Source organism: Tympanuchus pallidicinctus, unplaced genomic scaffold, assembly GCF_026119805.1.
Source record: "Tympanuchus pallidicinctus isolate F22 unplaced genomic scaffold, pur_lepc_1.0 scaffold3, whole genome shotgun sequence".
NCBI classification, from domain to species: Eukaryota; Metazoa; Chordata; class Aves; order Galliformes; family Phasianidae; genus Tympanuchus; species Tympanuchus pallidicinctus.
Genome location: NW_026294747.1, coordinates 48,148,717 through 48,170,018, shown reverse-complemented (window position 1 = coordinate 48,170,018; position 21,302 = coordinate 48,148,717). Strand labels below are relative to the sequence as shown.

Here is a 21,302-nt window from a genome sequence, read left to right as displayed (position 1 = left end):
TTAAATGAATGAGTTCAAAAAGTGACATCCAGATTTTTATGCCCCATATTGAAAAACCTATCTATCTGCTTAGAATGCAGGGGTAAACTTTGTCTTTATCCAGACTTATCCAGAAGAGTTTGCTTCAGAAATAAACTATACTTCCTGAAGCCTTTCTTGATGTAGCTAATTAGTAATAAAACACAGATAAAATCTATGAAAGGGACACTGCATAACTACCATTGTACCTTCTAATATAAATATGTTGAACTGGATTATAGCAGCACAATAACATTTTCTTTTTAAAATTATAACTACATGAGAAAACTGGTTAAAAGGAAGTTCAAAAGGAGCAGCTAAAAGGACAATTTTTTAATAGCTTACATGGATAATGTTTAAAACCACCACATCAGAGAAACACTGCTAATTAAACAGAACCATTCAATTAAAGCCCAACTACAAAAGTCCAGCTTCGTAAAGTAAAATGAAAGATTAAAGTAGCTGTAAAATAGATGTCCTCCCAAAAAGGTGGAAATCACATCCCAGTGGGAAATTTAGACGAGTATGAGGGCTGCTTCAAAAGTAGTGCCTCTTTTTAATTATGTTGTCTCACATCATCAGAGATGGATGTAGGTGGTATGGCAGTAGAGGTTGAACCATCCCACCAACATTTCATTACATTCTGTTGTAATGTGGCAGATGGCAGCAGAGGCAGTCTGATAAAGATGACGTCTGACATGGAAGTGTGTGTGAAGCACAATTGTGTCACTGAATTCTTCCATGTGGAAAATATTGCACCCACTGAAATTCATTGAGGTATAATGAGCATTTATGGATACCAAACAGTTGATATGAGCACACTGAGGTGGTGGGTGGTATGTTTAAGCAGTGATGAAAGCACTGTGAAAGACAAGCCATATTCTGGATGGCCATGCACAACTATAATGCCATGAAAGAAAGAGTGTCTGAGTCAGATTATCCACACAAATTGGTGGATTACAAAAATGAAATTGTTTTTAGAAGTAAATATCAACTTCAGTGCACAGGAAACAGTGGTGACATTGGAATTATGCAAAGTTTGCACCAGGTGCATCCAATGGATGCTCACACAGGAACAGAAAGAACACCATATGCAAGTTTGTTAGGACTTATTGAACCGATATGAGACTGAAAGTGACAATTTCCTGAATTGCATCATTGCTGGTGAAGTGATGTGGTGTCACCACTATGAGCCGGAGTCAAAACAGCAGAGCTGACATGAAAATTCTCCATTGAAGAAGATAGTTCAAGATGCAGCCCTCAGAAGGTAAAATGATGTGCATTTTCTTTTGGGGTAAGGGGTGATCCTTCTGGATTTCCTGGGACCTGGACAAACCATCAGCTGATCACCGATCACTACATTGGGACACTAAGCTGAAGGCTCAAACTTACAGAGCCAGACCAGAGAAGATGACAACCTTTCTATTGCAACCCAATAACTCCAGGCCCCATACCTGTTTGAAGATTGTGGAGCACACTGACAGTTTTGGCAGGTCTGATCTATTACACCTGCACTTACGAATTTGGCACCTTCTAACTTCCATCTGTTCAGGCCAATGAAAGGCACACTATACAGACAATGTTCTCCTAGCAGTGATACCATCATAGCAGATGTGAAACAGTATGTCATCTCTGCTGGTGCAGATTTTTTTATGACTGCTAGTGGAAATGGCTAATGGTGGTGACTGTAGAAAAATAGCGTTTTGTAGCTGAGAATTTGCTCTATCAAATAGTTTTATTGTACTCTTTGCATATGTTGTAGTTTCCATGAAAATAAATAGGAGGCGTTAATTTCTGAGGGACCTATGTACATAAACTTTACCAAAGAAAGAGTAAAGCAATATTAAAAGTGTCCAAAAAAGACAGAGGTGTAATTGTTAAAAATTGCAGTTATTGTGAAGTTGTGAAGAACAGTGAATCTGGCAGAATCTCTCCGGCTTATTAATGGTTAGAGTACAAAACAAATTCTTCAATAATGAAGCTATATGGAAGTTTTTTACTGAAATTTTCCATTGTCTATTATGATAAAGAATCTGATTTGGACAAAAGCTAAGAGCAGAGGAGAAAATCAAGATGCCACTTTGAATGCATATATAACTTGAATACAATGTGTAGATCTGTTTTTTTAGTGCACTAGAATTAGAACTAAAGCAGATGAAGTCGACCTAGAAAAGATAGAGAGAAAAGCAAGAGTAACCAGATGTTTGGAATAATTTTCACACAAAGAGAGAACAAACAAAATAAATTTTCAATGTAGAAAAGAAATATCTATAAAAATATGAACAATGAAATAATAAGTAGAAAAACTGCCGAACCTTTTATTTTGCACAGGAATATAGGGATGCAGAAGTTTCAAAGCTATGAAACTAAATAGCTTTAAAAATACATTCTACCTACTCAAATATTTATGTTATGCAACTCATTGATACATAATATCATAGATGTCCATGTAAGTTCAGAACCAAGCAAACAATGTTAACAAATAAATATTCAAAGGGCATATGCTAATTAAACTTGACAGTCTATATCAAATCATCAGTTGGGGAAGTCCATAAACTTAAAGAATATGTAAAGCAGGAGAAATACAATTATGCTAATAACTGTATCGATCTTTTAATTTTCCTTTATCAAGTCATCAATTTCTTTATCATTAACAGCAGCAGGTCTATTAGTGATCAACACATCTGTTCTCCTGTGTGTATGTTGCTAAGAATACACACCAGCAAAAATTTTAATAGATATACAGAAAATCTGGATATTGCCAAAGTTGGAATGTTTGATTGTGTTTAATACTGATGTCATATTTTTCCTTCATCTACAGCTTTCCTCATCATTTTGCCACAAAGATAAAAACCTCACTCAGTAAATGTCAACTATGCTTCATATAACTACGAGGATTTGACTTGTTCTTGCTTTTTTTCTATTCATCTTGCTTTAAGTGGGATTTTTGCCTTAAATTTCTGTTTCCTGGCTGAGTCAATCTACTTTCCCATCCAGAAATCTTCTTTTAGTGTCTTGCTGAGGTAGCTTCTAACAAACTCTTTTGGAGGACACATAGATCCATAATTTATATGTTATGGTCAACGTTAAGTCTAACACAACTTCAGCTCAAGCCTTGCACACTGATCTGTTTCCCACTGTTAACCTATAAGCAGCTGGAAAACTTGTCCTTGTGCCCACTAAATAATATATGTCAAATTTTCATTCTCTGGGAAATCACTACCTAACTTTTGACTTCACCAAGGCTTCTGCATTCCTGGAGCAGGAGAGAGCCCTCCACCTGGCAGGGTTTTTGCCAGGGTTGTGACCATGAACTCATTGCTTCAGACAACATCTCTCAGATCTATTTAAAGATGTTTGCAGTGTCTAAATACTGATTTTTACTTTTTTTTTTTTTTTTTTTTTTTTTTTTTTTTAATGCATGAGAATGTGCAGATTTCTCATAGGCTTAATCCTTTTCTCCCTCCTCTACTTGCTTTCTTCTGTCCTTGAATGAGTTTTGTACAATGCATCTGATACGCTGCTTGACAGTCACCATTGCATTTCCTGGCCAGGCATCATATCTTCAGGCACTTATGACATTGGGCCATTTTCTGCTGACAACCTGATGTAAAATGAGCTCCTTCACATGGAAACAGCCCTCAGGAGAGCAAGTTCCTTCCAACTGGCTTCATTTTTTGTTTACTGAAGCAGTATGATTGTCTCTGTGTTATACTCACATATCTTGTAATTTTTCAATGCTGCCTCTATTATTTTGGGCAATTTCAATGTTTTGGGTCAGGTTAAGTTCTCTGCTGCCAGCAATCAGCCTTTGAATTCTCTTCTTATTAATACCATAAACCAACTTATATTATAGCATGCCCTCTAGAACATTTCTAAATGATCAACAGTTAGTTAGCCTTCATTCTACCACACAGAGTTGCAGTTTCTTTTTGCCTCTCATTTTATTACGAAATTTAACACATCCTACAGAAACACTAAGCTATCCTGAGTGAACTTGTAAGATCTTTTGCAAGTCCTCTAAATTGTTACTGCAGAAAACAAGGCTAGGATAAAGCTTGTCCTGGGGCATCCTTCTGCTGGGAGACAAGAGCAGTTTCACCTGATTGAGCTGTTGTTTTTCTGAGACTGTAACAAACTGTGTAGGAGGAAGTTTTACTGCTATTGATTAAAAGCTTTTCTTTATCTGTAAATCTGGTGTACAAGAATAGGGCAATCACAGCTTGCATAATTTGCAGCCAGACTTTATTTGCTTCACTGTCTGTGTTCAGTCTTCCTAAAAAAAAAGACTATTCTTACGATTCTTACTTCCACTATCCAGGCCAGCTTTAAAGTGGGATCAATAAGTTATAGTCCAAAACTGTAGGTTAGATGTCATACAAAACCTGGCTGCTCCATTTGCTTACCTATAGGAACAAGTTTGCTGCTCCTGAATCCTGTGTGGTTAATGGTGATTACTTCAGAATCCCAGTGCTGGTGCCTTTCAGACTCAGCTCTGAATGTAGCATCAGTATGTCCCTCTCTTGGCAACTCTCCTTTTTGGAAAGGCAAAGAATGCTTTAGTCACAGAGGAGATAGATGCAACTGGGACAGAAGCTTGGATGACCTGATTGTCATTGCCCAAGCTGGGTGCCTATAACAGTTGCAAAAATCAACCACAACAACAACTTGATTGCTTTTAAATTTCTGCTCTCTGCACTATTGTGAGCAGACTGTACATTTGGCTGGATAATTTTTGTATCTTCTTTGGCCTTGGCTTTTTCAGCTTCCCTTTAATGAGTCAGAGAGGTTTTAGCAAGGTTTTTGTATCTGGTATCACAGATGTAATACAGAACTCTAGGGAGATGACATATTTTGGAGCTGATTTAGACTTGGCTTCTCAGAGAAATGTTTATTGTTATGGTTTTACTTTGTAACTTAATACCATTTTCATATTCAGCTCTGAACTGCACAAATACTAATAAGCAAAACTTTTTGACCTCAACAAGAGATGCAGTGTTAGCAACATTTTATGTACAGCAGAGTTAAAGGATAAAGCAGTGAAAATAATTTGCTCACAGAGTTCATACTAACCTGGATTCCCTGTTGACCATCATCCCTGCACTCTGTAGGTACCTTGCAGCTGTTTGAAAAGCCTTGCCTCCTAGAAGATGGTGCTATCAAACTGCGTTAGGGAAAGTGGCAGATGCACTACAAAATCTCAGACCTGGACAGATGAGCCTTTGCCTTATTAATGATGAAGAACTCCCATTCTATGCTGTTCTTCTCACTTTGCACATGGAGTATGCATGCTGAATTAAATGCTAATTAAACAAAATGTCAAGATTCTGCATTAGAATTATTCATCTTACATGACTCAGTAGATCTAATTTTGAAAATTCATTATTATGAAAAAACAGAGTTCCTACAGGAGTGAAACTAGAACCAGCTGTATACAACATCTTCATCAATGACTGTAGAAGGGAATACCCAAGAAAACCGCCAAGCTTGCAGCTCATGTTAAGCTTTTTGAGATCAAATGCCCCACTTGTAGTGAAGAACCTCACTGAACTAACTGAGTGGGTAGGCTGGAGGTAGGGATGGAACAGCAGTGTTGAAAACATTAGGTTGGGCATCAAAGGAACAGTAGTTGAAAACATGCTTATTCAATGCTAAGTTTCAAACAGGCAGCTACAATTCCAGAGAGAATTCTTGGAGTCATCACTGACAATCCTTCATAACCACTAGTTCAGTACATAGCAGACACATGAAATAAAGCAACAAAATGTTAGGCATCAGCAGGAAGGAGAACTGAGAATGAGGCAAAGTGTCATTTTTGTTGATGCATTACTTAGTGAGTATTGTTTTCAGTTTTGGACTCTGCTTGTCATAAAGGGTGTGGCTGAATTAGAGAGGGTACAAAAAAAAGCAAATAAAATAAGTAGAAGGAGCAGCTGCCATATGGAGGAGAGGAGAAAGCTGAGGACAGAAATGCTATGTAGACAAAATTCCGATGGGGTTTTTGTCCAAGGACCATGTGAACTTGCCTGTGGACAATGCTCCATGCAAGATTTTCAAATGATTACATTTAGCTTGCTCTAAGGTTGATGGTAGATGGTAGATTCCTTTATTCTCAATTTTTGTTTTCCTTTTTTTTGTTTTTTGTTTTGTTTTGTTTTGTTTTGTTTAATTTAGTTTATGTTGTTGTTGTTTTTTTCCTTCCTTGATTTGCCTGATAGAAAAGGCTTATGGGATTTCAGGCAAACTTCATGAAATGAAAGTAGCTAGGTAGAATTAGGGTAGATTGGGAAAGCAGAATAAGAGTACATCGAAAGAGCAGTGCATGTATGTTAGAGCACTGCTGAACAGGGCTGCCAAGAAGCATGTGCTCTGAAATCCTCTAAAAGTCATTATGTAGTACTGTGATAGCAGATGTTGTGCCAGGTGGATTGTGAGTTTGAACATCTAAGGCATTTATCTTACTTTTTCTCAGCAAAATTAAAGCAAAGTTTAAATCGCTTCCAAATAATTACTTTGATCAACATTATGTATGGAACAGCAAGGTTGAAAGAAAACTTCAATGAGGAATTTGAAGTCTGTTCAGTGAGATGGCAGTCTTACTCTAGGATCTTCATACATCATGATGGAATAAGGACAGAAGAAGTTTATTTATTTTGACTTTCTATTATTGGTGATTCATTGCTGATACATTAGTCAAGCTTGCCTAAACACTATGAATCTGTGGTTCTCAATGGAGGGTGTCAAAAGTGAAAGCATAGATAGTAAGTATGTTGTTGTTTTGGGAACAATCGAACAGGCAACTAGCAGAAGTCCTGTAGTGCTATGTTCACAAGTTATGGAGAAACTATGATTAACAGAGTGCATTATGAAGTCACAGTGGGTAACTGCAAGCAACTATAGCAAACAACAAAGAATGTCTCCCCTCTTCTCAGGTTCCTCTTTGTTTAAGTATAGGGATGAAGCATTGGATCTTGTATACTGGTGTTCAACTCACTGATGATCTGCTGACCTGGGAGATGGATGAATTGTCTTGGCCCTACGTCATCTCTGAACAGTTCTAATCATAGAATCGTAGAATCATAAGATTTGTTTGAGCTGAAAGGAACCTTTAAAGATCATCTAGTCCAACTCCCAGTGCAGTGAACAGGGACACCTACAGCTAGATCAGATTGCTCAGAGACCCACTCAGCCTGACTCTGAATATCTGTACGTGGTGGGGCATCCAGCACGTCTCTAGGCAACTTGTTCCAGTGCCTCACCACCTTCATTTTAAAAAACCTCTTCCATGTATCCAGTCAAAATCTCTCCTTTTAGTTTGAAACCATGTCTCCTTCTCCTATCACAACAGACCTTGTAGTCTTTTCTTTTCCAGGCTTAACAGCCTCAGCTCTCTCAACCTGTCTTTGTTGGAGGGGTGTTCCAGCCCTTGGATCATTTCTGTGGCCCTTTTCTGGATGCACTCCAACAGGTCTATGTCTCTTCTGTACTGAGGAGTCTACTTCTGGATGCAGCACTCCAAGCATCCTATCTCTCAGGCACGTTGACCACACCACACAGCTTGATGTCTATGGAAGCTTGCTGAGAGTGCACTCGATCCCACTGTTGATGTCATTGATGAAGATATTAAAGAGAATTTGTCCTGGTACTCACCTTTGAGAGACATCACTCATCTCTAATTTCCATCTGGACATTAAGCAATAGACCGCTACTCTGTGGGTATGATCTTGCAACTAGTTCCTCATACCCATATCTTTCCAATTTAGAAAGAAGGATCTTATGGGGACTGTGTCAAAGGCCTTACTGAAGTTGAGATAGCTGATATCAGTGGCTCTTCCTTTGTCCATTAATGCAGTAACTCCATCGCAGAAGGCCAGTAGGTTGGTCAGACAGGACTTACCCATGGTGAACCCTCACTGGTTGTCTCATATCACCTCTCTATCTTCCATATGCTTAAAATCTCGAAGTGTTGAAGACTTTCTTCCTGATGTACTGCAGCAGAAGTCCTCTCCACACAAAGACTTGATGTAATCTGTCCTCATATATCCTACTCTCTGCAATTGCACACTCTGCAATTTAATCATTATGCTTTATTGCTGTGAGAGAATGGACAAGCGTTGCATATACTGGGATTATTCACCTTCCCTTACAAATGTTATTGCGAAAAGGATTAAATTTCATAATTCTTCTGAAGATACAAACTGTATGGAGAATGCCAAATGAAAAAGGAGAGGTATCACATGACCAGAAAATGATATTTACTTTTTTTACAGACAACAGCACTGAAACCATCATCAGACAAGTACAGTGAACAGTTACTGCAGTTCATATTTATGATAGTGAATTAATTTTCTACTATTGCTTTGGTTCTCAGGTTCTGATCAACTTTTCATTGAGTATAATTTAAATGAACTGGAAGATGTTGTCACTTTGATGTCTCTAGCATATTATTTTTTTCCCTTGTAATGTGCTCTCTTTTTCTTTGTTCCCTGTATGAGAACAAGGGTGCAATTTGCTTAGATTTTTCCTTGAATGGCTGATAGCAATCAGACACTTTGAACAATCTATGTAGGTCATTGCAAAGCTAATTAATCCTGCTTTTCAGGCTGAAAACTATTTTCAAGGAAATATGGTCTAAGGCAGCTGTCCCAGGGATTTTAAATAGGTTATAATAATACGCATATTTAATGCATTACCAGTATTTCTAGAAAATAAAATTGATTGAGATTCATGACTGAAGCAGCAAAGCTGAGAGTGACGTGATTCAAGATATCTATTTCTAAGCAAGGAAAGGGAAATGAAAATCTAATCACTCTTATGTTTCTGAATGAGCAGTGTAAGAGAAAACCAGTAATACACTACAGCCGTGAAAGATGTCTGAGGTAGTATTTTCTTTGAGACGGGTAGCATCTGAGCCTCAAGGAGGAGTTATTTCAATGAAATAGGTTTGCCAGGTTCAACACAAGAGTTTTCTAATCTGTCAAATGCTTTTCTTGGTACATTGTTATCCAACTTAAATAAATTTAAGGGCTCTGTGGATTCAGAAGAGTATAGACTTTGTGCCAGGCTTTTTGTTTTAACACTGATAATGTATAATCACTTTATTTAATTTTTTAGAAAAGAGTATTTTTTTTCCTCAGAGCATCGAAGCATGGAGGCAAGAAGGAAATAAATCTGTGAACTACCACATATTGTTCCTAGGAAATTCTCTCCCTCTGAGTTTTCCCAGTGTTGGCTGTTTATGTCTATTGATCTACAAGACAGTTAAAAGCCAAGTTTCACGTATGCAACAGAAGAAACAAGCTTCTTATATGGCGTAGCCAGCTCTGCTCACTTTTTAGCAGATGCACCAAGAAGAGCAGTCAGTATCAAGCATGGATATATCCAACACGTGGATACCTTAGCTAGTTATCCTAGGAACCCAGGCATCATGAAATTTTCATTCATTAAAGAATCTGCAATGGTTTTTTTGTGCTGTATTTCTCAAACTGTGCTCCATGCATCACTAGTTGTGTTTATACGTACATTGGTCTGTGAAATTAGAAAGAAACCACACATATTTCCCAAACTTCCAAGCAAAAGTTCCTTTCATTTTGTAATAAATGGACATTTAAACTTTAGACTAATTTTTAGTTGCTTGTAAATGAAGACAATGGTGGGAACACTTCAGTGTTAGTCTGTGGATTATTTTTTTTTCTTCTGAAAACATTGTCATGGTTCTTCAATTAAATGAAGTTAGGAAAAACTGGCCTACAGAGTGGATCTTTAAAATGAGGCTATCATTGTAACACCTGGAGCTGAGAGATACATGATTTTAAGAAGTAGATCAGACAGTCTAAGGTGCTAGCCCTGTAGATGAAAAATGGGACTACAGAAGAGTTGTTTCTGTAAAAAATGAAAAATATTTCTCCCACTGTCCAATGGTGACTACATTGGCTTCCATAAAAACCTTGAGATGACATTCCAAATTTATAGGTAAGCAGCAAGCCAATTATGAATGCAATCCCCCTATTTTGCCTGCACTACTTCTCCTGCAATGCTATTCTGAACCTAACCATTCCTTCTGTCTCTGCAATATTGCCAGGAGAGGAAGGGCAGAAAGTTTCAGGGCTGGTGTCACAGTACAAATTGAGGTTTGATCACATTTCCCCTGAATTTTCAATGTGACAGTTTGAAGCATTAAAAGTTTGGTGTGACAAAATAGTTATAGAAAGTAAACAAAAATATTTCTCAAAATGTTTCACGTCTGAACAGATGCCTGAGTATCAAATGAAGAAAGCACACTGTGGGCTATTCTATTCAATGATATTGGGCAATATCTCCTGCTCCTCAAGCTTTGAACCTAAGCTCCCTTTCTCCTTTATCCTGAGCACAACCCTGATAGGCACTTCCATAGTGTTGCTCTTTCCCAGACGCTCTACTGCCTGTCCGCTTCCATACTCAGCTCTGATGACAGCAAGGTGTTTGTATGGGAGCTGCTGAGTCACGGCCTGAACCTCTGATTGATCACCTGAGGCGAGCAATGAGTCAGCCACAGGAGCACAGGTGAAGGCAATTCACCTGTGCTGCTGGAAGGGGGTGGAGCCTGGCTCCTCTCCTAGACCCATTTAAGAGCTGGTTACGAGGAGGGAAGGAACTTGTCTGGAGATTGACTCTGCTGGAGTTTTGTAAGTGAGCCCAGGATATGGGTAAGCATTCTATCTCTTCTCTTTTTGTTATTATAATCTGCTTTGTCTAACTCTTGTGTTATTTTGTAATTATAACATCTTAATGTGCATTGATTATACAGTGTTGAAGGTGGCGATAGTGAATTTGTGTTCATTTACATTCATAGCTCTCCTCAGTCTAAATATCTGTATGTCTGTCTAGAGGCCCTGAATAGCGATACAATAAAACACAAGACAAGCAACATCACTGTATTATTTTGCATTTTCAAAAGAAGTCTTATCTAATGTTCTAGACCCAGCTCCTTAATTCAGGAAGTTCTTTGTACCACGTTTTACCCACCTATGTGGCCTTTTACCCATTCCATGCTGCTAACAACTACAGTGAACTGTACAAATGCACCCAAGTTTGAAGTATGCATTTTCAGTCCCACATTCCTAAAAACCTCATGTTTGTGAATCCGGGTTTCATTATGTCACCTAACTTGTACTTATAGAACAAAGTTAGAAGTCTAAGCCTATGAGGCTTTGCTTATAGAATTTAAGATATGACTGTGGAAGACTTTACCTTTTCTAGACAAGCTGATTTTAGTGGTTGTCATTTAACCTTTCTCATTAGCTTACAGTTCCTGCTGCTTCAGAGCTGCTGATATGAAGTGGGGCAAACTTCAACAAAATCATGCCTCAGCTTCTTCAATGATCTCAGTCCAGGTCACTTAAGTGGTCTGAATCATTTATCCACAATTTATAAAAACTTCAGCCAATTAAATAATTTTTAATTGGAGGAAAGAATAAGGCTCTAGAAAGCATTTCAGCATTGCTAATTTGCACAGAACTGTAGGGAATATACAGAAGAAAAAGATAGATCCGGAAAATACTCTAGAAGCAGTTTTTCACCCAAACAGAAATAAATTTGTGAAGCAGCCAAGTAGGAAAGACTGCTAAGGCAGCAGAGTAGGTGCCAGGGCTGACAGCAAAAAACAGAGTGCCATTGTGATGGAAACATATGATGAAGATGATGAAAAAAATTTAAAGAAATAAACAAAAGAAAAAGCAATTTTTCAACTCCCATCTCTACTTTCTAATATGTTCCTCACTCAGCAAGACCTTGGATCCAGCTTCTAGTGCACTGCTTTTCAAACAGATGCTAGTGATGAACACATCCTGCTCTCTATAAGCAGGACAAAAAGAACATAAATCACTTAGCAACCTAAAGTAGATACAGCCTTTGAAAGTAAATTAAAAAAACAAACAAACTTTGAAGTGTTACAAATCTACTCGTTAAAAGAAGTGACATGAAGACATGATAAAAGTCCAAATTCTTTAGATTGTATGTGGATTTAAAATTGACCACACTTGTAATTTTCCTTTCCCATGAAAGCTGGTAAAAGGAATTTGATAATCTACACCTGTAAAGCCATTAGAAAAAGATTTCCCATCAACTAGAAATGCATCACAGTTAGAACCATAGGGACTTTCTAGTCTCAGATCCCAGTCCTGTGCAACTGTAGACAGCTGTGTCTTAAGTGGTGCCTACAGCCAGTTTATCAGTGCCTAGGAACTATTCTGGGATATTTTTCTTCTGGTGGGCCTCCATAAAATCATTACAATACATATAAAATTATACAAAACCATTTTCCTTTCCAATTGAAATCACTTTAGTCTCCTCAGGTGGTCATTAGCTTATATATTAATCAGTTCTACTGAGGAAGGCATGGACTGAATTTTACCAATGTCTAAAAAAATAAATAAATAAATAAAATGGGAAAATTGATGTTGCAAGAGGGATACAAAGCACTAGAATTGCAGTCACAAAGTAAGTGCAATTCAAGTTTGCTCTAAGAGATTACTATCAATTCCTATAAATTTGAAGTTTAAATATGGCTTACTCTGACTTCAATATGCTTGATTATACATGGGCATATACACACAAACAAATTAACTGTTCAGTTTGTACCATAAATTGGATTAATACAATGAGCTTTTCAAATCACAAGGGCTGGAGTGATAGTGATAATTACAACTATTCTAAAGCATGTGACAGCATAATTCTGTTGTAATTGTGATGAGGAAAGTCTTGGCTTTTGCAAATGCAATACGAAAGCACCCATTGCTCTCATTAAGTTTGAGTTTTCCTTGCTATAAAACATGACAAGCAATGTCCTGATAATTGTTCATTATTTACTGACTAGGAATGTTTTGTTTAGCAGGACACACAATAAGGTCATTACACTTCGTTGTACTCCATGTGCCACTGGAGTACAGACATTGGAAGTGTATTTCAGATTCACTGCACGAATGAGCTGTCAATCTGGTAATGGTACAGACATTTTTTTGCTTGTGACACTCAAAACATACTTTAATGGAGGTACTAAAACAGAGACTTACTGCTTATTGAGTAGGTGAGGAAGACAACTGTAAGTGTGGTGTACAAGAAAGATTGTGGTGATGTAGAAGCCAGACAATTTCTGTGATTGTCTCATTCTATTTTTCCATTTCTTCTCTATCTGATGAGAAGTTGGACTACAACTTGTAGAAAATCTTGCCTCTCATTTGAAGTAACATGAAATGTTTGTAATAGCAAAAATAGTTGTGGTTATATGTTTAATGTCCTTTTGACTTCAGTATTTAGCAGACAGGTAGAAGGCCTAAAGAGGAGGGAAAAAAAAAAAAAAAAAAAAAAAAAAAAAAAGACCAGGTATCTCTTAGGCAATTTCAGTATCCCTATTGTAACAAATAATTTCTGAAATGCTTTCTGAAACATTAGGTTTTAAGCAAATATTAGAAAATGTCCACGTACAACAAAATGAGTCAGAGTCATTATATTGACAACAAAACTCCCTTAAAGAATTAGTTTCAGCTTTCTGGAAGTAGTAAAAGTTCATGTGACCCAGTCATACTACAAAGATTACTATAGAAACTGAGAACTGTTCCATCTCACACTGAACTCAATCTAAAAGACAAAATAGGACTGGGGGTGCTTGCAGGCACTGTAATTCAACCCATAGTTTTCATTCTTTCCATCTCTTTCATTCCATTAATGTATTATATTTAACCAAGCAGATAACTTAAGCAATTAAAGACAAAATAATTTTCCTGGCCTAAGAGATTACACTGGTTTCATCAAACTCGTTATAAAATAGCAAAATATTTGTCCTAAGCACTGTCTGTGCTTGATTTAAGGTTTATATCAAAATTCAGCATTTTCATATTAATATAATGTAGAAATGGTTATACGGATTAGGAAGAATAATACAAAAGTTCCAGAAGATTAAAATATTTACTACTTGACAAAGGCATCCATAACAAAGCTGGTACCACCTTACTATAAATACATGCTTGAAAGTTTAGTTTTGGAAAGGTTTTAAAGGATTACTTTTTTATTAAAATATCTTCGGTTGCTAGAAATAGACCTCATGGCAGACTAACAGTAAACCCCACACAAGGTCACATACTTCCTGCTTCTTGAATAAAGAAAAGCATGTTGGACTTCTTTGCCAAATTCCCGCTTTTGTGCCTTTGTTCTAAATAAACTCAAGAGTGTTAGGGAGCTCATTTCCAGGGCCTTTCTTCTTTCTTGCATCTCTACACAGATTAAGATTCCATTTCTAAAAACAACAGATAATTGGGGATCTTTTGAAATCAAGTACTTGAATTTTTCTATTTTTAGTCTCATTAATAATGATGAACTGAAATTCTTTCCAGAATTTCACCTCTTCAGCTTAGGAACGGGTAGTCGAAACTTGCAATAACAGTTTGTGTTTTATGTTAATGGTTAGAGTGGCTGAACAGCCTTGGGAAAGGAACAGCTTGCTAGTTTAATTTAAGCTGGCAATATTTCCATATCCTATTTCAGGTGGTAGGTGCTGTAGCAACCAAGGTCATGTAAGAAACTTCCAGCATATGGTAACAGCTGTGCATGTGATAGCAATATATTCTGCAGATGCTTTATTCATCATTAGATAATAGTCATGATTATTAAGGGACTAATTGGATCTCTGAACAGTTCATCTTGGAGAGCGGAGGAATTAAAAGGAAGCGTTGTGTAGCTTAGGGGGCTATCTGTATTCACTCTCAGGTTTTTTTTTTTTTTTTTTTTTTGTTTTTTTTAATAAGAAAAGATTTCCTTTATTTGCCTTCTGCAAAAATGTTTCTTAATCTCCTTCTCGAAAGAAGATGAGATTTCCATCTTCCAATTCTTCTAAATACTAGTGTCATTTTTTGGCAATGTATGGTGCTACAAGCAAATATCTATGTTGAGGTTATGATATTTAAATACTTGCCATGCCATACAGTTCATGACATCATAGTGAACTTAACCTTATACAGGGCAGCTTTGCACATTTGTAAAAGGTCAAAGGGACTAGATATTTAATCAGGATACACAGACAACTCAGTATTATTCTCTACCTTTCAGTGATTAGCAGGACGTATTCTGCCGGTCCAAATCAAATGATAAATGAGTCCATATCCCAAGAAGCTAGAAAGCAAAATTTTACCGGACTGAATAAAATTGTAAGGATTCCAGAATCATTACTACTATTTACCCCAGAACTGTAACATGCCTTAAATCTGGAGAGTGTAATATGATGGTGTGAGAGGTTGAGAGCACGTATAATTCTGTCTGCATGATCAGAATAATTCTATCCTGACAGATAACTAACAAATCAAACTAGATATTTTAAATTTCTGTGTATTGTCAAGTCAGGGATATATGACTCTTCCATTGATTTTAGAAGAAAGTTTTGAAGACTGAAGTACTACACAGGAATTTATGTGACAGAATTAATCTCTTGTGAGATGTATTGGAAGCTAGTGTGAGTTTTCCTGTGTTCTCCTATGAACTTGGATCATTTTATCATTACATAATATTCCTAGTAACAACAAGAAAAACAGTAGGAACAGGCTATTATCTGTGTCTGTAAAGATTTAGAGCACCCAATAACATCTTATGTTCCATCAATTTTTAAATACAAAGTTCTGAAACCTTTCAGCACATGACAGTTCCTTAACCTAGACCTTTAGCTACAAGAAGTCATGCACAACAATCCAGCTACTAAAAAAAAAAAAAAGAGAGAAGAAAAGAAAAAAGGAAAAGAGAAAGAAAGAAAAAAGGAAAAAAAAAAAGAAGGGGGGGGGGGGGGAAGGAAAAAGGAAAAAGGGGGGGAGGGGGAGGAAGAAAAAAGGGGAAAAAAAAGAATAAATGCTAGTAGTCTTTCAGGATTTCTACGTTACAATCTATTCTTTTACTTCCTTACTCTTGAAATATGTATTCCTTTGTTTCACTTGCAGCCACAAAAGAGGCTAGACTAAAAGGATACTGATGTCTTACATAATAGAAATGTTTTCACTATCTGATCTTTATTCTTTCTAGGCTGGTTTTGCAAGTTATTTAAGGACACCATAAAGTTACAGAATTCTAGTGCACCGCTGCAGTAGCCACATCTGTAAAGTTATACTTTAGATATTTAGCGAATAGTGTGGGTGTGAAAATGGTTACCGCACCAGTTTTGAATATGTTACAATCAATGTATTATGTCTCATTCAGTCATATGTGACATAAGGTTTTGTGCTAATAGCACTACTGGACAGTAGTACTGCTACTATCCGTTGTAACGTAATATTCCATCCTACAGTCCCCTTTTAATCAAAGTACAAAATACATTGCCAGGCTTTAATCTCCTTGATTCCCTCTTCTCCTATTCTTTTCCATATCTGAGACATGCTGTGTACATACTGTATATCTGTATAGTCTGACTTATGTGGACTCTTATCGCAGCTGAGGACAGAAACTAGCCTTGTGAAATGCACTGATAAAGATATTCCAATTCTTAGTTTAAACTAACTGCAGTTGCAGTAAGTCAGACAGCTCTGAGTGCAGCACCACCTGAAGGGGCACTCTGCTACAGTCTGAAGAAGGGTGTCCTCAGAAGAGCTTTCTTGCAAATGTTGCCTTTTCCTCCTAGAAAGTATACACTGCCTTGACAAACATTATTCTTTCAAACCTACCTCTATAAGTTTTATGAATTTATGTGGTGTTTCTTTTCAAACATTTCTTTTGGGAAACTAAATAAGTGTATGAAACAAATAATTAAAGCAAAGGCTAATATTAAGGCCTGAAAGTTGTACTCTACAGTAACCATAAGAGGATTATTGAAACCTGGTTCCTTAGTTTTCTGATCTTGCACAATGAGGATAATCTTTATCCACAGGGTTTTGTGAATGGAATTTGTAAATTGCTTAGAGGACTTCTCCATGAATGTCCTATAATATTGAATTGCAAAGCTTTATTAGAAAGTATTAGTGTGCCTAAAAAAGTAAATCAAACATAAAAGCTGCTATGTTGTGATTCAAATCATTTATGGTCATTCATTAATACAGTGAACGAGCAATACTAATAAGCCAGAACTATTAGTCAATGAATAGAACTTTCTTTTTAATGCATACATTAGAAAGTATACTAAAATACAATGCACTCTAAAATACACTCAGAATATTTTTTCTGATATTTAGTGTCTCGTTGTCATTATTCTCTTATTACAGTACCATCATATCTGGCATTCTCAAACTCTAGATTATTTCAAAAGACATGAGACTCTAAGCCTCTTAAAGGAAATTTATTGTTTAAAGAATAAATGCTACTTACTTTACTACATCATAAACTTACAGAATAATGTGTAATAAGGTACTACATGTTTCTGTTTGAAAATGTAGATGGGTAATTATCATTGAAGATGCTCCATGAACTGTACATCAGCTGCCTGTTTGCTAGGTTGCTGAAAATTCAAACTGAACTGTGCTTTGCAGAGCTCTCTTCTTTGCTTCTTAATATATATATGTACTGTTAATATGTCAACCAACCATCACATCCCTTTAACTGGGTATTGAACATTCATGTGAGGTTAAAAGGATGAGAAATACATTGCAACACTAGGAAAATTTTTTCACAGGGAAAATTGTGATGAAATAATTGGCCTGGTAAATGAGGAGAGAGTTGGGGACGTTGTCCACCCAGATTTCAGAAAGCACTTTGGCACGGTCTCCTGTAAGATTGTAACAGAGAAGCTGTTGCATGGGATAGATGAGCAGACAGTGAGGTGGACTGAAAACTGGAAGAATGGCCATGTTTAGAAGGTGGTAAACAGTGACATGAAATCTAACTGGAGATCAGAAACTAATGATCTGGATGCTAGAGCAGGGCATACCCTCAGCAAGTTTGCAGGTTAGGAGAAGTGACTGGTATGCCAGAGGGTTGTGTTGCCATTCAGGAGGACAGACTTGAGAAATAGGCTGACAAGAACCTTATGAAGTTCAGCATGAAAAGTGCAAATTCCTGCATCTGAAGAGGAATAGACTCTGCCTCGCACGAGTACATGCTGGAGGCCACCTTGCTGGCAAACAGCTTTGTGGAAAAAGATCTGGTGGTCTTGATGGACCCTTGATTGGATATGATCCAACAATGTTGGAAGAAGGCTGATCTCCTGAACTTCCTTAGGCAAAGCCTTGCAGCAGAGTGAGAGAGACAATTCTTCCTATCTTCTCAGCAATGGTGAGGTCACAGCTGGAGTACTGTGTCCAGTTCTGGGCTCTTTAGCACATGAAAGTCATGGACACACTGCAGAGAGTCCAGTGACAGGCTATGAAGATTAATGGAAAAAAGCTTCTTTAAAGCTCAAAGAAAAGTTGAGCAAGTTGGGACTGCTTGGCCAAGAGAAGGTTCAGGAGAAACTGTACCACTATACAGAAATACCTGATGGGAGAGCGCGAAGAAGGTAGAGTCAGGCTTTTTTTTATGTGGTACCCAATGACAGGATAAGAAGCTCAGGGCACAAACTGAAACACATTTGAACACCAAGAAACTCTTTCCCTGTGAGTGACAGCACTAGTTCAGGTTGCCCAAGGATGTTGTGGACTTTGGAGACTTTGGCGCCCTCTGGGTGCAATCTTGGACAACCTGCTCTGGGCGTCCCTGCTAGAATAGGGGTTGGACCAGATGGCCTACAGAAGTCCCTTCAAATCCCAGCCATTCTGTAATTCTGTGATTTTAACAGAGTTTTTCTGGCTTAGAAAATAACTAGGCAGAAAAGATTTGGAGAGCTCTAGAGGTGATATGTGAAATGTTTGTTGGTTTTGGATATGACCAATAGTGTAGCTCTTCCAAATCAATACACACTCAAGCTAAGAACAGCCCTGAACTGCAGCTGGGAGAAGGAAGGAAAGAAACTTCACAAGCAATAAATTCTTCTCATGTTAATGAGAGTAATACAAGTGTTTATTTACTATTTTGGTGACCTCCTTCAATAGCCTCTTCTACTGCTATTAAATTAGATTTTAGATGAACAAGGAATAGAAATCCCTTGCAGTACTCATTCTAAAATTAGAAACAAGGCTTTAAGAACGTTTCCACATCCAGTACACTCAGCGTATTTCATTATAAGGTTCACAAAGCATTTGAAGAGAGATTCATTTAGGCCAGTACTGAGTTGGTGGAAGGGGACAGCAGGACTTGGAAATGTTTGCTATTCCTTTTGTTAAAATTAGAAATGATTGGCATATTTTCAGGCCATAGGCCAGACTGTGTCAAATTGCCTAAGGTTGTTGTGATATAAAAGCAGTAAAAGTGAAAGAAGAATCCAAGCTTTAAAGGTGAGGTGATCCAAAGACAATACTGAACTTGCTATCAAACCTTCTTATAGCAAGTCTCAAGCTTACAGTTTAGAAAAAGAACTTTCTGTCCAAGCGAGATAAAGTACCATTGCTGATTCTGTGAGAGTAGTTGATATTGCCTCAAAGTATTAATGATTCATTATTTTATTTACTCAAACTGGACACCTTTTCACTCCACTCCTTTGCTGCTTCAAACTGGTCTACAGTGTTTAAGGTCAATAAAATTCTATACTTAATTTCTATCTTGACCATTTCTCCATAGAGATTACAGCCATGTATCCTCTTTCTGCCATATTAATCAAGTGCTTTGCCAAACCATGATTGCCTCTCCTGCAGGGCAATTGCAATTTCTGTCCTGCCTTCTCCTTCCCTCTGTTCTTGAAGCTAGAGCATTTCTTCCCTTTGCTTTATACTGATTTACTTGTGAGCCACATGGAGCATCATCGAAGTCACCAGGCTGAAGGTCTGTCCTTCAGGAAGAGTATGGTCACTGAGTCCTGGGCCTTCCAGCCAACAGTTAAGTACTTGGTGTTCAAATGAATATAAACCACCAAGACTCTAAAGAAAATTGTGGTTAATGTTTTTTTCACCTGGGATTTTCCACTAAAGGCTGAGATGATTTCTCCATGGGGCAGCACCTCCTACTCTCAGTTCCAATTTGGATACATATAATCCTGGAAAAATAAATGAAAATGATGTAGTTTTCTGGGTGCTTTTCTTGCTTCTAGTTCTAGGACACTTACAGCTAGCACAGGAGCATGTCAGTAGACTGCAACACAATGAAATGGCCTCTCAGTCTCTTGCGCTAAGTCTCAGTAGGCTGTAGCAGTCAATGTCATTGAAGATCTCAGTTTCAGTGTAAGATTCCATTCACATACAATTGGCATAAGTATTTCCTTTGAATAAAAGTTTTTTGAGGTAACAAGTAGAAATGGAAGGGAAAGTACCAGCAAGTTATACCCCAAGACAAAAAAGGAAAAGCCTGTGTGACAAGCCTGTGTTTCCTGTGGTTTCTCAACAGGAGGGGAAAATAATCTCCCACAGACCACCCCAAATCATCAAAACAGTATGAACTATACTTGCTATGCCAAGAGCCAGGCATCAAAGCTCAAGTGCTTACATATTCTATTAAGTGGTTTAATATTAAAGCAGGAAGACTAGGAAAACTGCAACCTTTTGGTTCCCTGAGGTCTCCTAAAGAAGACCATAAGGGACAAAACACTGTATTTTTTCTGTTCTTCTCTACAATATTAAACCACTTAATAAAATATGTAAGCTCTTGAGCTTTGATGCCTGGCTTTTGGCATGCCAGAGGCTTTGTTACATGTTTTTACAGTAATTGAAAGACATATCCATCTGAGGCATTTCATTTTTTAGCAAACTGAACAGATTCTTGGGAGGTAGCATCTGCAAATATATGAAACAGAATAGAATAGTTTGTATCAAACTGAATTCTTTTAGTTTGCTTTTGAGGAAACAATCGCAGAGGAATGTTGTAGGGGAGTCCTGGAATTGGTGCTGGTGTGTTCCCTGTCTTGGGACAAACAATGCTGTACGCAGTTAACACTAGGTGCTTACAAACCTACCATGCCACATTAACTGATAAGGCTTCCAGACTCTGGGTATAAAACATAAATTCTTATCCAGATGCAACTTCTTTCCTGAGCGGTGATCTGATCCTCTCCAGAGGGATCTTCTCATTTTCTTACCTTCTGCTCTGTTATGGTTTGCTCATATGCTTTTGTAGTGGTAATTTATCTCCTACTCTACTTCCAAAAGAGCATTGCAAGAGAACACTGATCTTGATTGTAATGACATGGGTAATGCTCTGTTACAATTAATCAGCTACTCAATCAGCCAAACAAGAAAGTGACAAAATGACAAATGCTACAAGCAGAGGTGACCTGCTGTCGAGGAGGAGTAGGATAGCAGTAAAATAGAACCAAGAACAATCCT

General features: G+C 37.5%; 1 long non-coding RNA gene across 1 annotated transcript in view; it reads left to right on the top strand.

Annotated features, from left to right (window-relative positions):
- The first annotated feature begins 705 nt into the window (after positions 1-705).
- The window catches only part of LOC128085354 (uncharacterized), a 33,843-nt gene continuing 13,246 nt past the window's right edge, over positions 706-21,302 (top strand). The window contains exon 1 of the long non-coding RNA XR_008208928.1: positions 706-1,285. This is a non-coding gene — a long non-coding RNA (uncharacterized LOC128085354). The remainder of the gene's footprint in view (positions 1,286-21,302) is intronic.